General features: G+C 40.9%; 1 long non-coding RNA gene across 1 annotated transcript; it reads left to right on the top strand.

Moving 5' to 3' along the window:
* The first annotated feature begins 1,007 nt into the window (after window positions 1-1,007).
* On the top strand, window positions 1,008-18,150 carry LOC118156804. Its single transcript, XR_004746450.1, has 5 exons — window positions 1,008-1,272; window positions 10,965-11,137; window positions 13,686-13,946; window positions 14,366-14,566; window positions 17,634-18,150. It is a non-coding gene; the product is annotated as an uncharacterized LOC118156804 (long non-coding RNA).
* The last annotated feature ends 5,561 nt before the right edge of the window (window positions 18,151-23,711 follow it).

Here is a 23,711-nt window from a genome sequence, read left to right as displayed (position 1 = left end):
AGAAAATAGTCTAGAAAAATTTTATATGGGAACAACAACAGTAAAAAAGCTGCTAGTTGTCCTCTGCTTTAAAAACTATTGGGGAACTATGAAGCTGAAAAGAAAGTGTATTGGATAGATACAGAGGCAGCAGATCTGATTCTAGTTCTTGTATATCTTTGTATGTCAACAACAATACTACGAAGTTACCTGTTGTAGTGGGGTAAAGCCAGCGGAAGACTAGAACATGTCCAACCGTTCGTAAGATAGAGATATATTATTAAAACAAGGGTAGTTATTAGAGGCTCATTACTGTGGAAAGTGTGTTTTGGATCCTGCCTGGGAACAGCATGGTTGGTTTTCTCAGTAAAATGCATTATTTAATTAAATAAATAAAGCTTCGTTGGTGATGCAAGTTTAGTTTTCATTTACTACCTCTTTAGTGACGTTAAACTTTAACACAATAACAGCTTGGTGAACAGAGAGAACTGTTTCCACCCACATGGATAAATATTGATCTCGGTGATAAAGAAGAACAAACATTCTGATGGAGTGGTATGAAAGAAATTGAACCTGATACACGAGGTTTATTTTTACTGCGTAGTAAAAGAAAGACAGTCTTTCAACTAAGAACAGGGAAGGGCAAGGGGATGGCTTATCAAAATGTTGTTTACAGGATAATAAATACTGTGACTTCAAACTTTAATGTTTACCCATTGGCTGTGCACAAAAAAGCAACAAGATGACTGAGGTGAAGTTCTGGTCACAATCAAATAAATGGCAGCTTTGCTGCTGACTTCAGTAGGGCCATGTATTTCTAGCTGGAGTGCTGTATGGAGGCTCTAATGCCCCACACATGTCTCGTTTGAGCAAATTGATTTCTTAAGTCCATCCTTAGCCAACATCTTGTTGAAACTAAGCATGTGCTTCTCTGCTCTGCTGAACCAGGCCCAGAGATTTATGACTTTAACAGTTTAGAAAATTCTGAACTGCTAAGGTACAACTGGCTTTTATTTATCTGAGCTTGTGTTTGTGATTCTTTGGTCTGTTTGGATGCCCCTTCCACCACCTAGAAGGGGTGGCTTTCTGCAGAGCCTCATTTGCTTCAGTGAGCTCCGTGTGAGAAAGCATGGCCAGGGCTAAGCGGTGATGGAGCAAGTAGGGTGACATGATTGACACAATGGAGCAATGTCCCCTTGTCACATGAGAAGACTGGTATAACTAACCCTAGGGTGGTGAAGGAGGATGCAAATGCAAGCCTTGATGTCTTCAAAGCTCCCAGAGTCCTTCCAGGTGGGTCTCTGAATCAGTCTACAAGGTTGGGACCAGCAGATGTAATTTTAACTCTAAAAAAGAGTTGAAGCACAAACCTTTTCTTTGATACTGAGGCATGTGGATGTTTGGGAGGTGGGGAGTGTGTGTGTGGGGGGGGGGGGTTGGGGGGATAGGAAGAGATACATCTGACCGAAAGTAGGTGTCCGCAACTCTGACTGTGTCAGAGTTAGTCATCTAGGCTCCATCTGCAGTCAATGGGGAGGTTCAGACACCTGTAGGGCATGACTCATCTCCTTATATTGCACATATGGATCAGATCAGATGAACTACCTCCTGCTAGTTTCTCTCCACTGACTATGAAAGGAGCCCGGCGCGACTTACTATCTGTGCAGGTACTTACCTGTTGGCAAGTAAAGGTAGGGCACATAAAAGCCCTGCCTTTTCTTTGGAAGCTAGCCATTTAAGAAATGTTTAACACGCATGTAGGACCAAATAAACAAAGCTCTGATGTGGTTTTTTCAAAGTGTAACTTCCCTGCTCTTCTCATGTCTTACAATATGATCTTCTAGACAAAACTTATCTATCACTTTTCCTAATAGCTCATTTGGATAGTGCCTACACATTCTCACTCATCAAATCTGGCTTTCTACAAAGGGCTTCTGCTACTCAATACAGTGTGTGTGACAGCAACATATCACCACACGCGATGTTGTGATGCAGACATCTTTTTTTTTAGTACAGATCACCTTAGAGGTAGGTACATGGTCCCATTCCCTTAATATCTTAGCCTTAATATGTTTTCCTTTCATGTACAGATGTTACATTTCTCTTCCCTACCTCCTGTCTGACCATCCCTCTTGGCTTAAGAATGACCTAGGAAAAAATTAAGCTTACAGAAGATCTCCTTCGGCTTTTGAGCTATTCCCAGCAGCTCCATTTGACTGCTTTGCCCTCTCTTCATGTGTGCGGTTATGAGTCTGTGTGGGAGGCAAGCAAACTCCAGCTGCCTCTGAACTTTGCCTGCTAACTTGTGTCTCCTCTACAAGATGCAGAGAGGTTTTCCAGCCCAGTTACTTTCAGTTCATGAAGAGCTTTTTGACTGTCAGTAAACCACACCACAGCCTCTAATTTTGATTGGAGCTTCTGCTAGCTATGTCAGATACTTAGTGAAAATATTCAGTTTTACTATTTACATTAAATGAGGTTTTAATCACTGTCATAGGTAATTGTAGGACAAGGGGGCTCTTATGCCTTGGAAATAGTTTTGCAAGGTAATGATTATACAAGTGCACTCCAGAAGTCCTGGAGGTGATGAATTGAAGAGGGAAACAGTGGTTTGGAACCAGTGGGTCTATGTATAGCAAACAAGCTCAGTGGGATTTGGCTTTGATGAGATTACCTGGGTGAGTTTATCTGTGACAGAAGGTGTGGCTCCTGCCTCAGGAAGTTTTGAAATGAAGATTTTCTTTTCATAGCTATTCAAGAGTCAGGCAGAAAGGTGCAAAATAAAAATAATCACTTCTCATTCCAGTTACAACTCTGCCTAGCTGAGTCTCATTCTTTCTTAATCCTTCAGGATTTTATCCCTGAGGGTAGGTTGCCTTTCAAGTGCAGTAAGAGTAGCCATATTTGTGTTAGGTTTTTCGAAAGAAAACACCTTTACTTTTTTCTCTGACTCCTTCTGTCCAGATTATCCCTGTCTCCAGTAAGTCCTTGCTCCTAGATTTCATGGGATATCCTCAGTTATCAGAAAAGTGATATGCTGGCCTGACACCATGTCTGGGTGAGATAGATGAGAGTCCTTGAGGCCCTCTCCTATGGTCAGGTGCAGTTTGCCTCTTCCAGAGAGACATGAAAGCCATCAGGGTGCTTTGGAAATTCCTCACTTACGTCCTTGTTGTTGGCAGGAGAGTCAGAGTGCACATGAAAGTAGGAACGAGATTATAAAATCTAGGCTTGCTTATCAGCCCTACTGGCCAATTACTGACCTATATCTGAACTGAAAAGGGAGTGTCCTGGGAAGATCAAGTATCCTCTTGGCCTCCGGAGCCATGGTACAGTGCAAGGGCCACAGCAGAGGCAGGTGTGCTCATCCCTGGGCCGTGCACTCTGCCACGCTCAAGAGGGGTCCCGCTCAGCTCAGCACTACACAGGCTGCCAAAAGGGGAAAGGCAGAGAGCTTGAGTAGCTGCCAGTTGTAGCTACAAGGACATAAAGTCATTCAGATTGGCTTTTTTTCCTCTACTGTCTGCCAGTTCCTGAGCCTTAATTTGGTCCATCTAGCAAAAAGTTTCCCAATTTCTCAGACCACATACAGCTTTCTCATATACAAACTTTTAGTTAAAAGTCTGTCATTTTTCCTAGGTGTCTTGAATAAATGATTTTTTTTTGGCCTCTTTCAGCATCCAGACAGAAATCACCTCTTCTGAGCTTCCTCTCCTTCTGAGCACCTCTCCTCTGTCTTTGCAGCCACACACTTGTTCCCTTTGCTCCATATCAAAAATGGAACTATCTTTCCATTCTTGCCTCATATATTGACACTGAGAGTCTGCCTGGGTTTTGAATGCTTTCCTATCCTGAGGCAGCCTGTTGGTGAAGGAAGGGCTGTGTCACAGCTTAGCTTTTTCTTGTCAGCATCTTTTATCTTCCCTCTTCAGTCACTTCTGTGTCACTACTTTGCATTCACTTATTTTAGCTGTTTTTAGCTGAGGTTGCTTTCTCCATTAGTACAAAGATGATTTAGTTCTGTTGAAGCCTGGCAGTGATATCACTCAATTGCAGCATACATTTTTAATCTAGATTCAGTTTCTGTGCTTTACGGCACCAGGGAGAGTTGGGTTTTGTGTCTGAGGTGCCACTAGAAGATATGTATTATTTCCTGAGTGTTGATGATTGTGGTAAATTATCCCAGTTCTGTTTTAGAGCCATTGCCTAGAGGGTTTTTAGCATTTATGTACACAGCTACCAAACCCAAACCAAAACTATACAGGCAGCCTAATCAAGGGGAGCCTATTGATAAGTCTTTCTTGCTTCAGCTACAGGAAGCATCTTGCTTGCAGGCTCTCAAACTCATGAGGGAATTCAACCACATGGCTATCTGTTGCAAAAGCAACACAGCATGCTGTATGCAATCCAGGAGACTCCTGGCGTGTGTCAAGGATAACTTCTTGGTCCAGGTATTAGACAAGCCAACCACAGGAGAAGAGTTATTGGACCTGGTGCTCACCGATGCAAATGAATTTATTAAAGAGGTGAAGATTGGAGGCAGTCTGGACTGCAGAGACCATGCCCTGGTTTAATTTGTGATCTTGAGGAATATGGGCCTGGTGAAGAGCAAAGTCAGGACCCTGGACTTCCAAAGAGTGAAATTCCAGCTGTTTAAAGAATTAGTGGATGAGATCTTCTGGAAAACTGTTGTTAGGGATGGAGGAACTGATCAGAGATGGGAACCCTTTAAGGACACTTAGAGCTCAAAAGTTCTCCATCCCCATGTGTAAGAGATCAGGCAGGGAAGGCAACCAGAATGGCTGAGCAAGGACTTGCTGGTCAAACTGAGGCATGAGAAGGCACAGGCAGTGGAAGCAGGGACATGTGGCCTGGGAGGAATATAGAGATGCTCTCCAGATGTGTGGGAATGGGATCAGGAAAGCCAAGGCACAGATGGAACAGAGCTTGGCAAGGGATGCAAAGAATAACAAGGAGGGATTCTATAGGTACACTGCTCAGAAAAGGAAGGCCAAGGAGAGTGTGTCCCCTCTGATGGATGTGAAGGGAGAACTGGTAACAACAGACATGGAGAAGGCTGAGGTACTCAACAATTTATTTGTCACAGTCTTCACTGCCAGTCAGTCTTCCCAAATCTTCTGTTTCCCTGAACCCATAGATGGAGCCTGGGGGAGCAAAGTCCCTCCCACTGTAAGTGACGAGCAAGTTCAAGATCACCTGATGAAACTGAACAGGTACAAGTCTATGGGGCCTGATGTCATGCATCCCAGGGTCCTGAAGGAACATGCTGATGTAGTTGCCAAGTCTCTCTCCATCATATTTGAAAAGCCATGGCAGTCAGCTGAAGTCCATGATGACTGGAAAAAGGGAAACATCACTCCTATTTTTAAAAAGGGGAGAAAGGAGGACCCAGGGAACTACACATTGGTGAGCCTCACCTCTGTGCCTGGGAATATCATGGAGAAAATCCTCTTAAAAATAATGTCAAGGCACATGCAGGACAAGGAGGTCTCATCTATCACCAAAGAGTCTTTGATACCCAATAGCCAGGGGATGCCGTGATTTGTAGGTGTCCTGGCCCTGAGGAAAAAAGACAAGGAATCATGATGCTGCTAAAAACACTTTGAATTGAGGCTGAGTGAACTTAACAATGCAGGCTGAGCAAACCAGTATTTTTTGGAGAGTCTACATTATAGTGTTTATTTTAAGATAAGAGTAAATTTGTTCCTACTTAGTAATAAAATTTAGTGCTAAGACTGAACTCCAGACAGACTCTCACATGCTGTCTGCAACTCAGGGCAGGGTGGCTCTGCTGTCCTCCTGAGCTCTCCAGGTCTTCTCCAGTGTTCATTGCTTGAAGAATGCTTCTTCCTGCCCAGCAGCCCATGAATTGAAGAAGAATCATCACCAAGTGGCAGAAAACAGAAAAAGCTTTTCCTAGCTTCTCTGCTCTGAGCTCTACGTAGGAAGGGAGCTTGGCCAGACAAGAGTTGAATACTCAGAGGAAACACTATTGAAGCATTTTAAACTGGAACTCTGTTGCGTTTGCCATTCCACTTTATATCATAGTATCCGGATTAACCTGAACTATAAAAGTGCAGTAAAAGGAGGAAGGTAATGACTGAATCTGGGAAAAGAAATAACTCTTCTCTGTTACTAAAAAGATCCAAAATTAGCTCATGAAATAGGCCTGAAAGAGTGATTTGGTTCTCTTCCTGGCAGTGCTCCCTTATGAAACAACCTCTCACAATCCTCTTTTGGAAAGAGTGACCTCACCTGGGCCCAATCCTGCTCCTGATTGCAGCAGTTGTGGTCTTGCTCCTGACCAGCAGCGAGAACATGGTAAACCCCCTGGAAAGCATGCACAGATGACCAGGCAAAGCTTGCAGAGCACAGCATGCTTTAATTTTGCTACTGAATGATGTTCATTACAAAACTAGCAAATTGGCTAGATTCCTGTGTGATTCTTCCATATGGGCTTCCTTTTTCATATGCCCACTGTTGGGGAAGATAAAAGATCTAGGAGAGAACCTAAGGAACAGGAGAAATTACTCTGACATGAAGACAGCTGCTTAAAGTCTATGTTGAATCAAAGCTCTTCTGTGATGCATTTCTGCACAAAGATCTTAGCCTGAGTTCGAGCTGTCCATTAATTCATCATGACTTGCCCACAACGTGGTGACTGAAGAACTCTTGAATGGTATGGCTCCAACAAGTAGAGTGGTACAATATCAGAGGGAAAGGTAAACTATTTCCCTACTGGAAACCCCTGTCTGGTAGCCTGATAAAGTCCCACTGAACTAATTTTTCCTAAGTTGAGCAAGGGTAAGCTGTTGAACAAGAGGAACCAAGTGGAAATGACTAACATTTCAGAGTGTGATCATTCTCCCCACGAGGATATATTTTGTTATGTGTTTTCTCAATGGGAAAATAGAAGTAAAAGTATTTTTTTTTCCAAGCAAATCCAGAAGCAAATTGTGATGACATTTCCTAATTTTCTGTTTCCTCAAAGATAATCGTAGTCAGTCTGATTATTCACTCTGAGACATGTCCTTAGTTTTCTTTGCATTCTAGGAAGAAAAACAAATATGTAAATAAATAAATAAAATAGATAAAAAGATATACACATGTATTTACACTTATACACACACATATATATAGTTCATGTTTGTTGACTGGTACCAGCTGTCCCCTCACCTGGATTCAGAACATTTTTTTTTTTTCAGTGAGGGAACTGATCACAGCAATAATTGCATCTTGTAAATCTAAGCCAGTGTAAATCCCCATATTTTCACTAGTCCAGGAGTAAATATATATATATATATATATATATATATATAACGTCTGTGTTTGTAGAAAGCTATGTCATTTGGAAGTGATTTCAGCTTTACAGCGAAAATGTTCTAATTTCAGAATGGCTTTTTTCAGATCATTAAATGATGCAAATACGATGCTTTAGTTGCTCCAGTCACTTTCCTTCTATTGAACACTAGAGCTCTGTTTCATCTGCTTTTGCCTTTTATTTGACTCAGAGAGGGAAAAAAAATAAAGGCACAATAGGGCAGACTGGTTTGCTGATCAAAATAATGGACGATCACTCCTAAAAGAAGGATTTAGTCCAGTGAGTATGCATAGTAATGTCAATTTTAAGGAATCTTCGTTCTGAGATGGCAGTGCTTATTTTCTTCTGTAACTGGGAAGGTTTATGTGCTACGCTTTTCACAGAAGATTCAAGTCCCAGAAGTTCTGGAGCAATATGCATGACTGGAGGAAATCCAGGAAGGAGAGAACCAACATTTTTCACATTCATTAGGCTTTGGCAAACTGTTGCTTTCACCATGCTGTTTGTCATCTGCATTTCTGTTGTAAACGTGTAGGTCAAAAAATCTTCCTTTGGGAGAACTGTAATAAGAACCCACATATTCAGATTTTTCCTGTGTGAGTTGTGTGTCTATAAAATATGGTTGATTTGGAATTATAGCTGCTGGTCTCGCATAGTTCAGTTATATTTCTCATTTGTGGGTAATCATGAGTCTGATACAAACAAATCAATGCAAATTCTTGATATTAGCCATATCTCTCAGCATTTGAAATGTCATGTGGTAAAACCTCCTGTGTAACCTCAAACATGATGCTGCTACTAAACTTGAGAATATTATGGCAACAATTTTTTTGACTTTTCAGTGTGAAAAAGATATTTTTTTTAACCATATTTTTTACGATTAAAGAATAAACTAAAATCTTTTATTTATTCCTTAATCTGAATTCTTCTGCAGGTGAGAAAAAGATTTTTATCACAGCTTTCACAGCTTTGGATTTTACTACCTTCCTCCCTCTTCCTGTTCTTAGGAGCTACTCCTAAAAGTGAACTTAGGAGTAGCTCAAGAATTCTCTCCTCAAGAATTACTGAATTACTTTTTTTTTTTTTTAATTAAAAAAAATATATTAAATAAATAAATAAATATATTTTTTTAATTAAAAAAAAAAAAAGCAAACTGGAGAAGGAACAGAGAAGGCAGTTACAGCTGCAGTTGGAGACAGGGACCTGGTCCTCAAACACTTTTGCACACAATTAACTTGATGTATCTAAGTAGCCATATCAAATGGTCTCATTTGATATTGTTATTCATATGAACAAGTGTTTTCAGGATCGGTATCTAAATCATTGTTCTGATTCTGAGTTCTCTCATGTTTCCCCATCTGTAAAGCAGTGATATTGCAGAGATCATCTGGTAAATCCTTTGAAATCAGTTAATTTAGAGCAGTAAATATGAATGTGTTTTTATTTATTATTTTATTTATTGATATCAGAGAAGGAATACTGACCAAAAGATTTTCCACTTCCCACAAGAAAAAAAAAAAAAAAAAGTAGAAAAGTTGAGAGATTGACTTGGGAAAAGAAAAAATACTTATAAAGGAACAATTACACACACAAAAAAATGATCATTGAATGAAAGAAAAGAAGGCTCTGAAGAAGCAGTGTCAAATGCAATTAAAGCAGGAGGAAAGTGTTAAATAACTTCACTGTTAGCAGGGGAACTTTTTTAATATGATGTCCAGATGGCTGCATGCTTCTTCTCTTTCCCTCCAATATGCTGAATGTTCATTGTACTTTTAGACACCTTTTCTGGTTGATTCTCCTGCCAGATTCTCACTTTTCCTCTTGTAAATCAGGAACAGTTCTGCTGATGCAAACGGATTCACACTTCTGTGAAGCAGTCAAGCCCTCTATATTTTACTTTGACTTGGCCACACAAAAGTCAACAGGAAAAGTGCCACTACCACCAGAGGAGCCAGGCTTTCATCCCAGATTTTATGTCTTCCTTAAATTTCTGCTTTATACTCCATGGCAAACATGTAATCTGTATGTTTCACAAATTGCTGCTGATGATATATTGTATACCAGATTGCTATCCAGGACACTCCACCACTTAATCTGCTCAATAAATGGTTTTGGGTTCAGTGCCCTGCAATTTCTGTGTTTGATATGTTTTGATATCAATGACCTTATGTTAGTGGTGTGGTAAGAGAGGTCATCTGGCAGCCCACTGGGATTCCTCTCCACTATTTGAGAACGGTTTGAAAAAGTTGGAGTGGTAAAATAAAGGTTTCTGTTTTCCTTTTGAAAGCATTTTTTAAAATGTCGCGAGTCTTACACTATTTCAGTTTAGCATGCTGTTCATTAAGCTAATGGTTTGGGCTCAGTAACACAGCCAATTCATGTATGTTTAGCCATCTGTGAAGGTTTCTCATAAATTAAAAGATGCAGGGCTGTAAAATGATACTGCAGTGGTTACACTGGTTTATTTTCCATTTTTTTTTCCTTTCTATTTATAATGCACTTATGATAGTAAGTGCTTATAGTGCCACCATCTGGTTGAGATAGCTACTGTCTTCACTTTCAGACTGTTTAAATGAACATTTTGTTATTATTAAAAGAAAACACAAGTCAGTCCTGTGAGATTGCTAACACCCCTTTCTCTTGTGTCTAAGTTGTTGAGAGGAGTAATTTGAAGAGAGCAGCTAAAATGACTGGCACTGTACAGGTACACATAATTGATCTATATGGGGTATGAATAACTTCATTTATATACTTTGTAAACTATGAATATTAACCTATGTTAATATTTTAAAGCTAACATTTAAGATAGACTTCTCAATTTTAAAATTATGTGTTTTATTTTTATTTAATATAAAATTATTCCGTATGTACTTATGCTTTCCAAAAATTCTATTTTTCTCTTTGCTTTGCTGATTCAGTCAAGCTGCAAAGTCAGATTACATAGTACAGCTGATTTTTCCTTTCTGATTTTTGTTTTTCTACAGTCTAATCCTTCAGTTGTAAATGCCACATTAGCAATCATTATGGGCTCAAGTATGCAAAATAAGCATATCATGGCTATGACACCCACCCTGCCTCCCTCCAGTCAACTATTTCTTGCCAGACACGGAAGCCCTGGGACAAACAGAGCAGGTAGCTCTCACTGCAAGTAAATGTCCTAAGGGGCTGGGCTGTTTGCTAATTCCCCTGATTTCTTCTGTGTTTGCTGTGCCATGGGCAGTGCGGCTGTGTGCATGTATTTGCAATTGACAAAAGCACTGTTTTTGCTGCTGTGCTGCCCAGTGTTTCAGACAGCTTTGTGCCAGTGTGCTGGCCTCAGGTTTCAGTCTCAGTGCTGGACTTCAGGACTCTTCCCTGGCTGACCACGGACATTAACGCGATTTGTGTTAGATGTCTGAAGCTGCCCAGAGTCCCTCCAGCAGCTAAGGCTGGTTGTTCCACAGTGCCTGGGGGAGCCATGGGGTACAAAACGAGATACACCCACCTTTGCCCTTGTGGCCAAGCAGCAAACCACTGCCTTCTTCTTTCTAGGAGGGCCTCAAGGAGGCAGCAAACCCAGCAGTAGAGCTATGCTTGCTCAAGAGATGGACCCCATGCGGTCTGTTGCTTTGACCCCCTTTCGTTTTTGGTGCCTTCCACGCAGGGTCCTGCTGGAGAACTCCATCTCTTGTACACCAAAGGTTGGCTGTGCAGTGCTGCCTCTCCCAGAGGTGAAAAGACCAATTAAATGCTGCTTGCTGCTGCTTGAATCTCCAGTCCTTGGCATAAAGCACAGGCTCATGTGACAGTCATTGGAGGACACAATAGTAAAAATGGGTAAGGAACCTCCCTTGTTCTTTTATGGGTTTCTTCTCAGCAGCTACACTGTGCAGGTGCCACAAGCAATTAACAATTTTATAGGACACTTGAGCTGAACATTTGCAGAGGAGGAGATTTGAGTAATCTCCTGGCCCCAAGGAGTTGTTTCATTTTTAATTGTGCATTTTAGGGTCTATTGGGCACTGATATTTCAAGTTCTGTGGAAACAGCCAGCACACTGCTATCATTGTGCTCTCCTGTTCAGAGCTTGTGCCTGAATTACCTCATGATAGGCCATTTAAGTCTTTTGGCCTCCTTCTTGGCCTCATATTTCAACACAGTACGTGCAAGAGATGAAGAATGAGCTAAAATTCCCTTCTAACTGTTGCAGAGTTATGAACTATTTTATTTTTCAGTCCATATGTTTTTAGCAACCTTTGGCTTCATTAAAACGATGCGAGTTAGGTGAAGACTGCACAGACAGAGGGAATTTCCCCTCTGATGTCAGGGGTTTGACATATTTACCCTCACCTAAAAGATGGAGTTTGCTTCTGTTTTCTGCAAACAAAGGGAAGGCTCCTTCTCCAGCATTTCTCTCCTCTGTGCAAACATTAATTCGTAAAGCATGGCCCACACGTTTCCTTGAAAAGAAAATGCATCATGACATTTCCCTAGTGGTTCAAAAGTCTTTACATTTCTAACTGTCATTCAGCTATGCGTTACGGTAATATTTTCCCAAGGCCTGAGCAGGGCCCCATCAGCACTGGCTGTGTGTGTTGCAGTCGTCCCCTGCTTCACCAGCCCCTCTGAGATTCAGCCGAGAGCTGTTGAGGGTCAGGGCTGGAGGGACACCACTCACAGCACTCAAAATCTGTCAGAATTGGCACCACAGGGGCTTATGGATGCTTATCAACCGTGGCCTCTTCCCATCTGAATATAATCCTTCTCCAGACAGTTCTTCAAAATGGTGCCAGGCTTACTGGTGAGGAGAGGTAGTGCGCTCTCAGACACCTGCAGAAGATGGGGAGCTGCTTGCCATTCCCACAGGCAGGAGCATTGCCGGTGCCACTGCAGCAGCACCTCAAAAAGTGGAGACAGGTCAATGTGCCATGGAAAAAGTGGCAGCAGTTTCTGTAGGCTTCACTGATGACAGGAGATAGAAGAAGTGGTTGAACATACCAAACATCCCACAGAGTGGTGTTTATTCTCTAACACCAGGGCAGGCCCTGAGTTGGCTACTGTCTGGGAGCCATGCAAGTCCTAGAAAGCAAACTTTGTTGTCACTCAGCGTTTGGGCAAATTTGGTGTCTGCCTGTGGGCGACCCAGCTCAGAGCTTCCTAGCGTCATTTTGTGATCGTGTGAATCTGCTGGCACAACTCCTCCTCGCCAAAGAAACTCCTCCAAAACTTGAATATTAGCTCTTGGCCTTGAATGGAAGGACAAAATTCCCAAAGAAATAATGATAAACATCATGAAAAGGGGCACAAGGTGGAGGGAAATGAAATGGAAGAATTTGTCTTGTGAGCTTTTCATCAAATTACATCTCGCTTCCAGGATCTCTGAGTTAAAAGGTGTATGCTGTGTGGACACCACAGTGCAGACCAGGAGGAGGCAAAGGCAGGACGTGGAGCTGGAAGCGCTCTGACAACCTGAGTGTTGTAGGGCTAAAGGGTGAAGAAGTTGGCTGGTAAATGCTGCCAAGCACACCAGAAAATAAGCAGAGAAGCAGATGAGATGTGAGACATTGAGATCTCGTTCCACACTTAAGGTCTGTAAGCCTAGGGATCATCACAGAGCATGTGAGGAAGAGCAAACTTACTATGGGGGAAAGGAATATTACCACAAGAAGCACTTACAGCAGAAGACACGATTACTGGGTGGTCAATACAAACTCTGTAGCCTGCTCTCTGTAGAGCAAGTCAGCCCAGAAATACAAGAGAAGGTGGCTGTATTTAGCTGGAAAACTTTCTTCCATGCTGTCATCTGGAACTGCTTGAAAGCAAAGTACATAAAGATGAAGAAAGGATGAGAGACTTTGCTTCTGTTGGGTAATTAAAAGGGAAAAAAATCTCAGTACCATAAAAAAGAATGAGATAAATCATGTCACAAAGAAATTTGTTGCTGTGGTAAAGTCTTCCCCTTTCATAAAAAAGAAACTAATATGGCTAGGATCAACTACGATTAGAGCTTAACTCCACAGAGAAAACACAAATACAAAAACTACAGCAATCATAGAGGAAGAGTGGAGGAAGAGATAAAGGAGAACACAGGAACAAGATGTGGGTAATTTGTAACTTAGACTCACAATCAAAAAGATTTAGAGAGCCTGTATCCCCCCAAAGGAGCATTGGCATGTCATTAAAACCTTTAATATTGTCTTGACAACTCTTCTGTTCTTTGCATGTAGCTGACTGATAAGGCAATATTCTTAACTTTAGCATGGCTGTCTTTTATTCCTCAGAAGTACTGCAGTTGATCTTACTCTAAGAAAAGGGAGGAATAAAAAATTCCAGGATTCCTTGAGATGCTTTTTTTTTTTTTTAAAAAAAAAAAAAAAAAAAAAAGAGTGGAGCGAGGAGGGCTAACAAAGCATTAAAGGAGCCTACAGACTGTCTCCTTGCCCCTCCGCCCCTTCCCCAGTTAGCTGCTGGAAAATATTTCTTCAGATTTGCTGTGTACCTTTGTTGCAAAACCTGACTGCACGTCTGTGGGTTCGTAGATTATCTGCACCGTGACAGCCAGACTATGAAACCTTTGCTTGTGACTGCAGGTCTGGCAGTCTGCTGGCTTCAGTGGGGCTGCTGCCACGGGATGCTGTTTTTCAGCGTGAGTAATGGTGTCATGATCTGGCCCATAAATTCTGGGTAATTTGTAAAGTGCCTGTCACAAAGTTATCTAAATAGCAATGGCACACTGAACACTGTTCTGAGCTGTTGCAGAGAGGAGTCTTCTCAATTTGCCTTTCCAATACAACTTTGTTCTTACATAGTTCAGTATGTTCCTTTCTAACATCAGTGAAGAGCATCTGAACTCTGTTCATATTGTGGTAAACCATGTACCAGCAAAACACAATTCCCGAAGGCATTTTGATCCCTAATATAGTCAATAAACATACTTGAATGGAAGAATAGACATTGGAATAGGTGTTAGAGAGGGCAGCAATTACCTCCCGTCTTCTTTTGTGGTTTCTGAATGAATTAATTTTGGCTCTCTTTGGGCCTTTGTTTGTATTTTTTTTTTCCTAGAATTTCAAGAGACTGATTCTCACTGGCACAATTCCATGGAAGTCAGATTTCTAAGCTGCATGTATCATTGTTGTTGCTGGTTGTGCCTATGGTGTCTGTGGTTGTACAGACTTAATAGAAAGTGCTTCATTCCTCACCTCCCAGTATTCCATCTACACGAGAGCACTGATGGCAGAAATCTTCTTGTGCTCCCCCAGGCTGGTGAGTACATGTGGGGAATTACCCACATCAAGTAAATGATGGCACTCATGTGAATGGTGCACATGGAATATTCTTTGAAAATATTTCGTGATCAAAGCAGAGAGAGGAAATAAAAATGAATGTATTTGCTGAATACTGAATAAATTAAATGTGAGGGTACTGCAAATAAAAGGCAGAATGTTCTTTGAAAGAGGCTGCGTTCACTTCATATTCATAACAAAATATTTTCTGTTGTTCTGTTAACATTCCTTTCTGGTGTTCCTGGTAGAGGGTAAAGAAGTCTGATATATGGATTTATTTTAAATTATTATTATTATATTTTTTTGTAAGCATCTCTTTATAAATAATTGTGCAATGTTTCAACACCTGGGTCAATGACAAATTTCTTTTAGCTGCAGAGGAAGAAGCAGAACTTAAAGGGCTGCCAGAACATGAAGCTCTACAGTAGACTGCTGATGTAGGCACCAATGGCACCCCTGGGTGTTCAAATCAGCAAAATATTGGTGGGGCATGTGACGAAGTGGTCTGCAAGTTGCCTTTTTTCACTGTTCCAAACACTATGTTAGAAGCCAGAAGAGCACTGGGAAGTAGGACCTTGCTGGACAGTGAATCTTCTTGGCTTTTGTCATGATACAATTACTTTAATAATTTCATCAAGCTTCAGTTTAAGAGCACACAAACTGTCCTCTCACCACTGCAGCCAAAACCAATCCACACCAAACCAAACCAAACAAAACACCAGCAGGCACAACTTAATTTTCTGCAAAAATCTCAGTTATGATAAATAACTCAACAAAAAGAGATTCCTTTGGGGGATGCTCTGCTGTCTTCTCAGGTGCCATTGCTCGTCATAACTCACAAGAACCATTCAGCATGTAACACTTCTCTTTAAGATACCAGAACAGTAGCAGAAGGGAGAAGTAAAAATCAAGCCAGGCCTTAAATTTTTGATGGTTTAGTCTTTCACCCACAGAGTCACCACCAGTTTGCAACCCTCAGTAATTCACTTAATAAGCTTTCAGTGGACTGCAGATTGAGCTTTCATCTTTATACATCAGCTACAGAATTAGCAATACTTCAGTTATTACTATTCAGTAGGTGTTTATTGTGGAATAACATACACAGTGGAATAATAATGCATAGACCTTGGGTCACAATTTCCATCTCTTGTGGAAAAAAAAAAAAAAAAAGTCTCTTACAGATGTGGGAAAATGATTTTGCCAGGTTATAACTAGAAATACAGGGGACACAAAAAATAGTGAACTTCAGATCATACATTCATCATCAGAAAGGGAAATAAAACTTGTGTCTCTTGATTCACTCTAGTATTCTGCCTAAGCATGATAAGGTGCTAGTCTTGTTTTAAGTACAACTGGGCAGGCAGCTATTCTTCACAGGAAGCACAGTATTATTTGACATTTCTTAAAATATCCAATGGCAAGTTAGGTGAAGAATGTGATGCTTGACAGTGCATGGATATGAAATTATGCACTCACTCAATTATATGAGTAAAATACAGCAAAAGAAAAAGAAATCATTTCTCTTTTTTCATAATGTACTTTCTGAATTGGTGGGGATTCCCACCTCTTAACGTGACCCTGTTCAGTTCTCAATAAACTAGAGAATCCCCACAGTGCTAACACCACATGCGAAGATTTTTTTCTGAACATGCATTTCAGTTACTTGTTCTGACTAATCAGGGAGTTTTCAGATTTTCTAGTGATTTCTCATTTACTTTCCTCCTTTGATTTCAATTAAGTTTCCCTTAAAGGTATACACTTGTAAGTCTTTAATACTCAAAACCAGCTGCTTCTGCTCTTTATATGCTATATAGATAAAACAAAATACTTTGCATGGAGTTGTGCTCTACCTTTCGTGGAATATAATATAGTACTGTGGGACCATCAACCAGGGTTGTCATATCTGATGATTTGTGCACAGGTACTTGTTTGGCAGCAAAATACTCCTGAGGTAGAAATTCAACTTGACTGATGTACTTGCCTCAAACCACCATGTGGGGCTGCTTTAGTGTGTTAGTAAACTGGAACAAGTAGGATAAGGGAGAGGAGCAAGGTCAGATGGGAAGTTTTCATAGAAGATCACCCATCAGAAGGAAATTTGTAATCTTTCACAATAATGCTGCTGATCTTATTATGAATCCGAAAGTCAGGGTCCTCTATGCTACTTCTCCCAAGCTCCCAGGATCTCCATGAGGGCTGCTGGTGGCATGGAAACAGGCTGTCCACTATGCTGGTAGGGAATTGCTGCAGGCGACCTTCCCACCCACCAACTTTTTTTTTTTTTTTTTTTTTTCTTTCTTTTTGAACCCTCCAAAATCTGTGCTGTGACTCACAAGGAGAGTTTCTTATGATCTGATCAATTTAAAGTAGGTTCTCGGTTTCTATGACTCATTTTTTTATTCTGGAGTGCTCAGATCTGGAATTCTAACCTATGGGAGACTGTGAAGGACCCGAGGGAAGTCTTGATCAAGTCTTTACTTCCATTTATGCTATCCCAGCAGTACTGACTCTAACTGTGTCAATTAAATTTAGATTTGTTATGCTACAGTCTCACTAAATACAGGCTGATGTTTCAAATTATGGTATCTAAGGCTCATTATCCAAAACTAATATGATTTACAACCCACCTTTTACTTTTAAACTAACTTGCCTTTAATTGCTGTGGTCAGACTATACAAGCATCAGCTGTTCTCAGTAGTTATTTAGTATGTCTCAAAATCTGGTCATTTTGCTCTCTCAAAAACACTTCATAGCGTACAAATTTCCTTATACATTTGCAAAACCATACAGGAAATATGACAAGAGCAATCTTTGTCTCTTTTAATGTGCATTTCCACAGATGGCCAAAATCATAATGTATTCTATTCACAAATACATGAGTAGACTTCTTTCTAAAAATGTTGCATATTATCTGCAAACCTTTGATATCTGCGCACTTGTTCTTAATGCTGTTCAAGTGACTTCAAAGAATGAGAGCAATTTTTCAGGATAGACTACATTTAGAAGAGATTTATTAACACCTTAATTGTAGACCCTGTTTTTCTTAGGAAAAAAGTGTCAATTGCACTAGATCATGGAGGGACAACTTGCTCTGGAAAATATGAGTATGAATGTAGTAAACCTTTTTGGTTTGAATCATTCAAATGTCTATAAGAACATGTATTTCTTCAATGCTAATACTCAGAAAGCGTTAAATTATAAATATATGCTGCCTCTTCAAAGCACAAAACCTGTTTGTAATCTCTAACAATAATCACAATGGAAAATGGATAAGAAGACATACCATCTAATTAGAAATCAAAAGTGGCAAATGGCATATATTATCCTATTTACAAGACTGCACTATAGAGGTGAACAAATGTGTTCTCTAAGAACACTGAGATGGTTAAAGGCCGGAAGCATCTGACATACAAGGAGAGGCTAAGACAGCTGGGACTGTTCAGCCTTCAGAAGGGAAAGCTCAGGGGGATATTTTCACCTGTATAAACACCTGATGGAGGGCAAGTAAAGAGGATGAAGTCTGACTCCTCGCAGTGGTGCCCAATGAGAGAGAGGACAAGAGGCAATGGGTACAATCTGACATGCAGGAAATTAAACTTAAACCTTTTTTTTTTTTTTTTTTTTTTTTTTTTATCTGTTAGGGTGATCTAACACTGGGAACACGTTGCCCCAGGGGTCTGCGGGGTCTTCATGCTTGGAGGTGCTCAAAACCACGTTGGACATAATCCTGAGCAAACTGCTCTGGCTGACCCTGCTTTGACCAGAGCTTTGGACTAGACAGTCTCCACAAGCGCTTCCCAGAATCACCCATCTAGTGGCTCTGTGCTTCACATTTTTAAGAGTACTGTGCCTGGAAGTCACAGAGATTCTTCCAAGCAATTTCTGGAAGCACCACTGCTTCCTTCACTCAGGTACTAGGATTACTTCGTCCACTTTTGCAAGGGACTCCTCTTCCTCCACGGTATCCATTTAAGAGAGGAGAAGGACTTTTTGGTTTTGACTCCCATTTTTCTTATGCTGTTCCTGCAAGTAGATTCCCAGCACAGAGCTGGGATCTAGTGCACTGTACCAGGACATGTTCTATACTTCAAGTGCTTTGGTCAGACTTCAAGTAAATATTCACTAGTAAAACTTCACCAATCCTTATTACCTGTCACAGTGAACATACCTGCAGGAAACCATGGCTGACAGGGATCATCACTCTTAGTGCATACACAGAAGTAGTCTGTTTCTTAATGTCCTTTCCCTCAGGATCCAGTTCATGTGATACATTGGATTCTATGTATTAGGGGTTCAGCGACCTTGCCTCCTCCCCTTCCCCTGCAGTCTAGCCTTCAGCCACTTGAGATCCAGTCTTTGCTAGAATGCTAAATGACGGGACAGTTATGTGTGCTTGGTATTTTCTGGCCCAGGATTTCCAGTCTCAGAGCAGCTACATTAAGCAGCTAATTCCCTTTTTCTTATTACCACCATCTATTAGTAATTGCAGTCTTCAAGAATGGGGACATTCAGTATTTTCCCTAATGCAACACCCTCATTCAATTCAGATTAGATCCCACCCCCTCCTATTTATTTTAAGGTGCAGTAGAGAAGAAAAACATGCAGAAAATAAGAGTCTGTTTGTTTAAGCGTGCGGCATATTTTGTGCAGAAATCTTAATTCATGAGGGAGAATTCTTAAAGACTTCTTTGTTATTAAAGTAGAACCTGAATAGTTACCAGACTCTAATCAATCTTGCTCCCTTACACTGCTGCCTTTCCACAGTTAGGTACTGGGGAGACAAGATCTTCTCACTGCAGAAAATAGAAACCTTTCTACTCATCCTACTTGTCAGTAGCATCCTTAGACAGCTTTACAGTGTCTTTTTTAAAAAATATATATATATATTATTTATTTATTTATTTGCTTTGTGTTGACTTCAGTAAAGTATCAAATCAAAATGATTTGGGGGTCTCGAGTCTGCTCTGCAATATTTTTCTCCTTCTATTTACCTAGTTTAGGGGTGTATGAAATAGGTCTATATGGACTTATTGAATGATGAAGTTTTGCCTGATGTTGCAGACAGTTGTTTTGTAGATGTATTATGTGCTTAGAAACTAAGTTTCTAGCCCACCTACCCAGTTTGCTTCTGTTTGAAAGCTATTCAAGAACTCCATTCTTTTGATGGGTAGCAATCTCATTTTAAATTTACTCCTGGACAGTTTATATTTATTTGCTCTTTTGTCAACTGTTTTCTTTGCTTCAGCAGCTCCAATACATCCCGAATTTGTTTGTAGAATGCACTTTTGTCTTTCCCTCCCAGATTTAACTTTGTTTGACTAAACAAACCAAACTCTTAGGTTCCTTGGGTGAAAAGTCTCTCTGCCACCTTAGCAGCAGTTCTTCACATCTGCTCTCACTTGAAAGTAAGAAGCCACAGTTTTACGGCAATAGTTGCAGTACAGAAGATGAGATCTTAATGCAAATATTGGACCATTAATACTCCACTCTTTCTACTGCCAGGGCCTTCTGCTTGAATTAATCTTTTTCTGAGATGGATCTCAATGTTGCCTTTTGTGAACTTAATACACCTGGGTCTTTCTACTTTCTCCTCTGTCATTTCCAACTTTGAGCTGCTCAGAGTGAATGCTGTTTCTGTGAGTATTTCTTAGATATTTGAGAGGACTGGGGAAAAATGGGACTTCTGTTTTCCTCCGTTGTGATACTTTTTTTTTTTGTAGCCAAGCTGAATTAGGAGACATCTAACATTGAGAAAGCCAAGTGGCATGCAGTTTGAAGCCAACTTGTGAATCCTTTGCTCTTCATAGTCCTATGGAGATATGGATTAAGTTAGATACTTCAAAATATCTCAGAAAATTATGTGCATATTTTGTATGAAGTACATTAGCATTCAAACAGTCATTCCAGTGACATTGCTCAAAACCTATTTTTAAAGGCTTCTTACATATTCTTGGCCACTTTATTTGTCATTACTTTTTTTTTTTTTTTGGAATGCTTATTCTTAACAATCCAGTGCTTTGGCCTTTAAGTAATGCCTAAAAGTTCATGGTTCTTCCCAGAAGGAGCTGCTCTGATCTCAGCACAGCCCTATGCTGACTCCATAGCCCAAACAGGTCCTGTTATTTCTGAAGGCTGACATAAATCATATGGAGTCTGGATTGGGTGTGACATAGGACTGGAGAGTGCAGGAGCAATGGTGGAAAAAGAAAAGCTTACCTATCCCATCATAAACTGAGAAGAAAGGTTATCAGTAAGAAATGTAAGCAAAATAAATCATAGCCTCAGCATAAAGATGGATAAATAAATTGCTTAATCTCTTTGCAAATGTGACAGAGGAGCACTTCAGACACAGAATCAGTATTCTGTAAGCTGTAGCACAGGCTCAGTAAATAATGCCATATAAAATAATCTGATTAATAAGGAATTTCTTAGCGGTTTAATGGTGTAAGCAGTAGTAAAGAAAAAGAATGAACTGAAACAAGAAACAGCATGAGACAGATTTCTAACCTTGGAAGTGCTAGAAGTCTTCTACAGTTGCCAAATCTTCTAGTTAGCCAAGACAAGATGTAAACTAGATGTCACACAACTCAATTGAGTGTGGCTGTATAAATGACTGTGTAATGACCATGTAAAGTAGCACACAAAGGGCACATGCTGAGTAGCTACAGTGCTATATGGTCGATGGTGCCCGTGCTGTACAGTAGAGCTAGTTTTCATTATTTCCACCGCAGCCCACTGGCTGCATCTTCTCTGTAGCAGCTGTGGAAGAATCATTCAGGGATTCCCAAGATGTGCAGAATGGCAGTTCTTCTGAGAAGTTGAGCTGTAGCAGGGATGAGTCATGAAGCACTTCTCTAACATCCAGGAATGGGGAAAAATACCTTGTGAAGGGCAAAGAGGAGGAAGGGGTAATTTGTGCATGTTCTTCCAGGTTTCGTTCTCTCCTTGATCCAGCAGCATGTGGTCTGAAAGATCTGCAGAACAGGAACTGGAGATTTGCCTTTTTTATTTGTTAGTTGTATTGGATATTTTCTGTAATAGAGTACTGCCATGGCAGTAAAGTCATCAGCACTGACTGGAGAAGATAATCATACATACGCTGTTTGTGTAGGATTTATTTTCATTCATGGACACATTAAAACAGTTATTCTCAGTTCAGCTTCAAGAATTTGAACACTGTAACTTAAAGAAATTAGAAAACATCTTCTGTTTATGCAAATCTTGACTGTCCGTGCAGCTGATAGGTTTGTTTTTAATTTATTCTTTCAGAAGTATTATTGTAGTATTATGTGTTTAAATTACAGAAAATGCAGTTCAGAAATGAAAAATGAAAAGAGTATTTGCTGGTTTTGACAGGCAGATTCAACCCAAAGAGTTGTCAGTTTGGTAAGCATCTTCTGCTTATAATGAAACTGAAGCATAATTCAGGCCTTGCCAAACCAATAGCAGAAGGCATCTCACAGACCCAAGACACTCAGAAAAAGTGGAGTCAAAGCTCATCTTTCATTTTACCAATGTGCTTCTTGCTCTGGTCTGAAGAACATGCCCCAGTATAAATCTATGTGACCTATGATCAAATAAGCCAGAGAAAATGGACCCAGGAGTTGGACTCAGTGATCCTTGTGGGTCCCTTCCAACTCAGGATATTCTGTGATTCTGTATCTTGGCAGAGCATGGTAGAGGTTTCAGTTATTCTCACCGTCCTCTAGCTCATAAGTACTTCTCATGTAAATGGTCTCAGTTTGACCAAAACATGGCTTGGAAACTTCTCTCAGAGACCTGCTCCATTACACGTATTGTCCCTGTGGCAGCATAGTGAAACAGTGTGACAGCAGATACTCTGGTATTTAGTAAATAAGGTGGATGATTGCTGAAGCAGGGATTTAATAAAGCTCCTGGAATAGTGCTAAAGCTGAATCTGTCCAATTTTTTTGTTAAGGTGTTACCCGCTTAAGACTAGGAGGGAGCTAAAAAATGGCACAAATTCCTCAAGGAATGACAACAAAGTTTGATTTGGTTTGTCATTAAAATAACTACTCCAACCAGTCCCCGTCTTGAAAACACATTGGAAGGGTCTTTCCAAGCCAACAATATTCATTTTTTTTTTATTTTTTATTTTTTTAAAAGGGGGGGGGGGGGGGAAATACACCACACAACTCCACAAGTAACTTGACTGTATTTGACTTGCCATTCTGTTTCTCAAGACTCACACTCAGCAAAACCCTTCAGTACATGCAAAAATCCATCCCTCTTGACTTACAGCATGTGCTCCTTACAGCATGTGCTCAAAGGCTGTCCTTAATTCAAGCCAGGGACTGGTGCTGTCTGCACTTTCGGCATGATCATATCCATGAGCCACGAAGCCAAAGGAGAGGAGACTGCAGTCAGAGGGACAGGGATTGTTTTCTGGAGGGCTTACTGCAGTCACCTCCGTGTCAGTTGTGCATCTTGTTTTTATCCTTCGAATCAACAAACACCGGGAGCCAAAGAAGAAGAAAGAAGCCGAGCAGTGAAACACAGTGTGTGGCGCTGGCCCTTCCCGGAGAGGGGAGCAGCAGCCGGCCAGAGCCACGCGAACAAACGAGCTATTTGTGGGGCCGTGCGATCCCAAATGGGAGACGTGTCACACTGTAGATCTGTGGGACTTGGCAGGCGCGCGCGAGACAGGAGCTGCGGGGCCTCCTGGGCTTTCCACCACCCTTCAGATCCCTGGCTGTCACATTAATCCTGGTTTAAATCCAACCTCCCCTTTTCCAGTGATTGACTCCTACATCTTTTTTTCATCTCCTGGAGCAGCCAAGCAGCATCCTGTGCAGCTGAAAGCTATTCAGCTCCAGGATCGGCCTACCAAGCACACACTGCAAGAGAAGCTCGTGGCCTTTGGTGGTGGTGATGGCCAAATATGTGTGTAATGTGCTTAGTCTTCACTAGCCCACACAGCGAGAGTCCCTGCGCCTCTCCTGAACTTGGGCGTAACACTTTCCCTCCGCCATTGGGCAGGCCAGCTCTAGACTAATATTTTCTATAGAGTTAATTATGACAGGACAAGTGCTCTACCCCGGTGGAAATTCGCCATTTGAAAAATTGCCTAAAAATATATCCTACAGTAAATGTTTCTCTGCGTG

The sequence above is a fragment of the Oxyura jamaicensis genome, assembly GCF_011077185.1.
Source record: "Oxyura jamaicensis isolate SHBP4307 breed ruddy duck chromosome 1 unlocalized genomic scaffold, BPBGC_Ojam_1.0 oxy1_random_OJ104, whole genome shotgun sequence".
Taxonomy (NCBI): Eukaryota; Metazoa; Chordata; class Aves; order Anseriformes; family Anatidae; genus Oxyura; species Oxyura jamaicensis.
The sequence above is the reverse complement of the archived record's forward strand: the minus strand, read 5'-3'. Positions and strand labels throughout refer to the sequence as shown.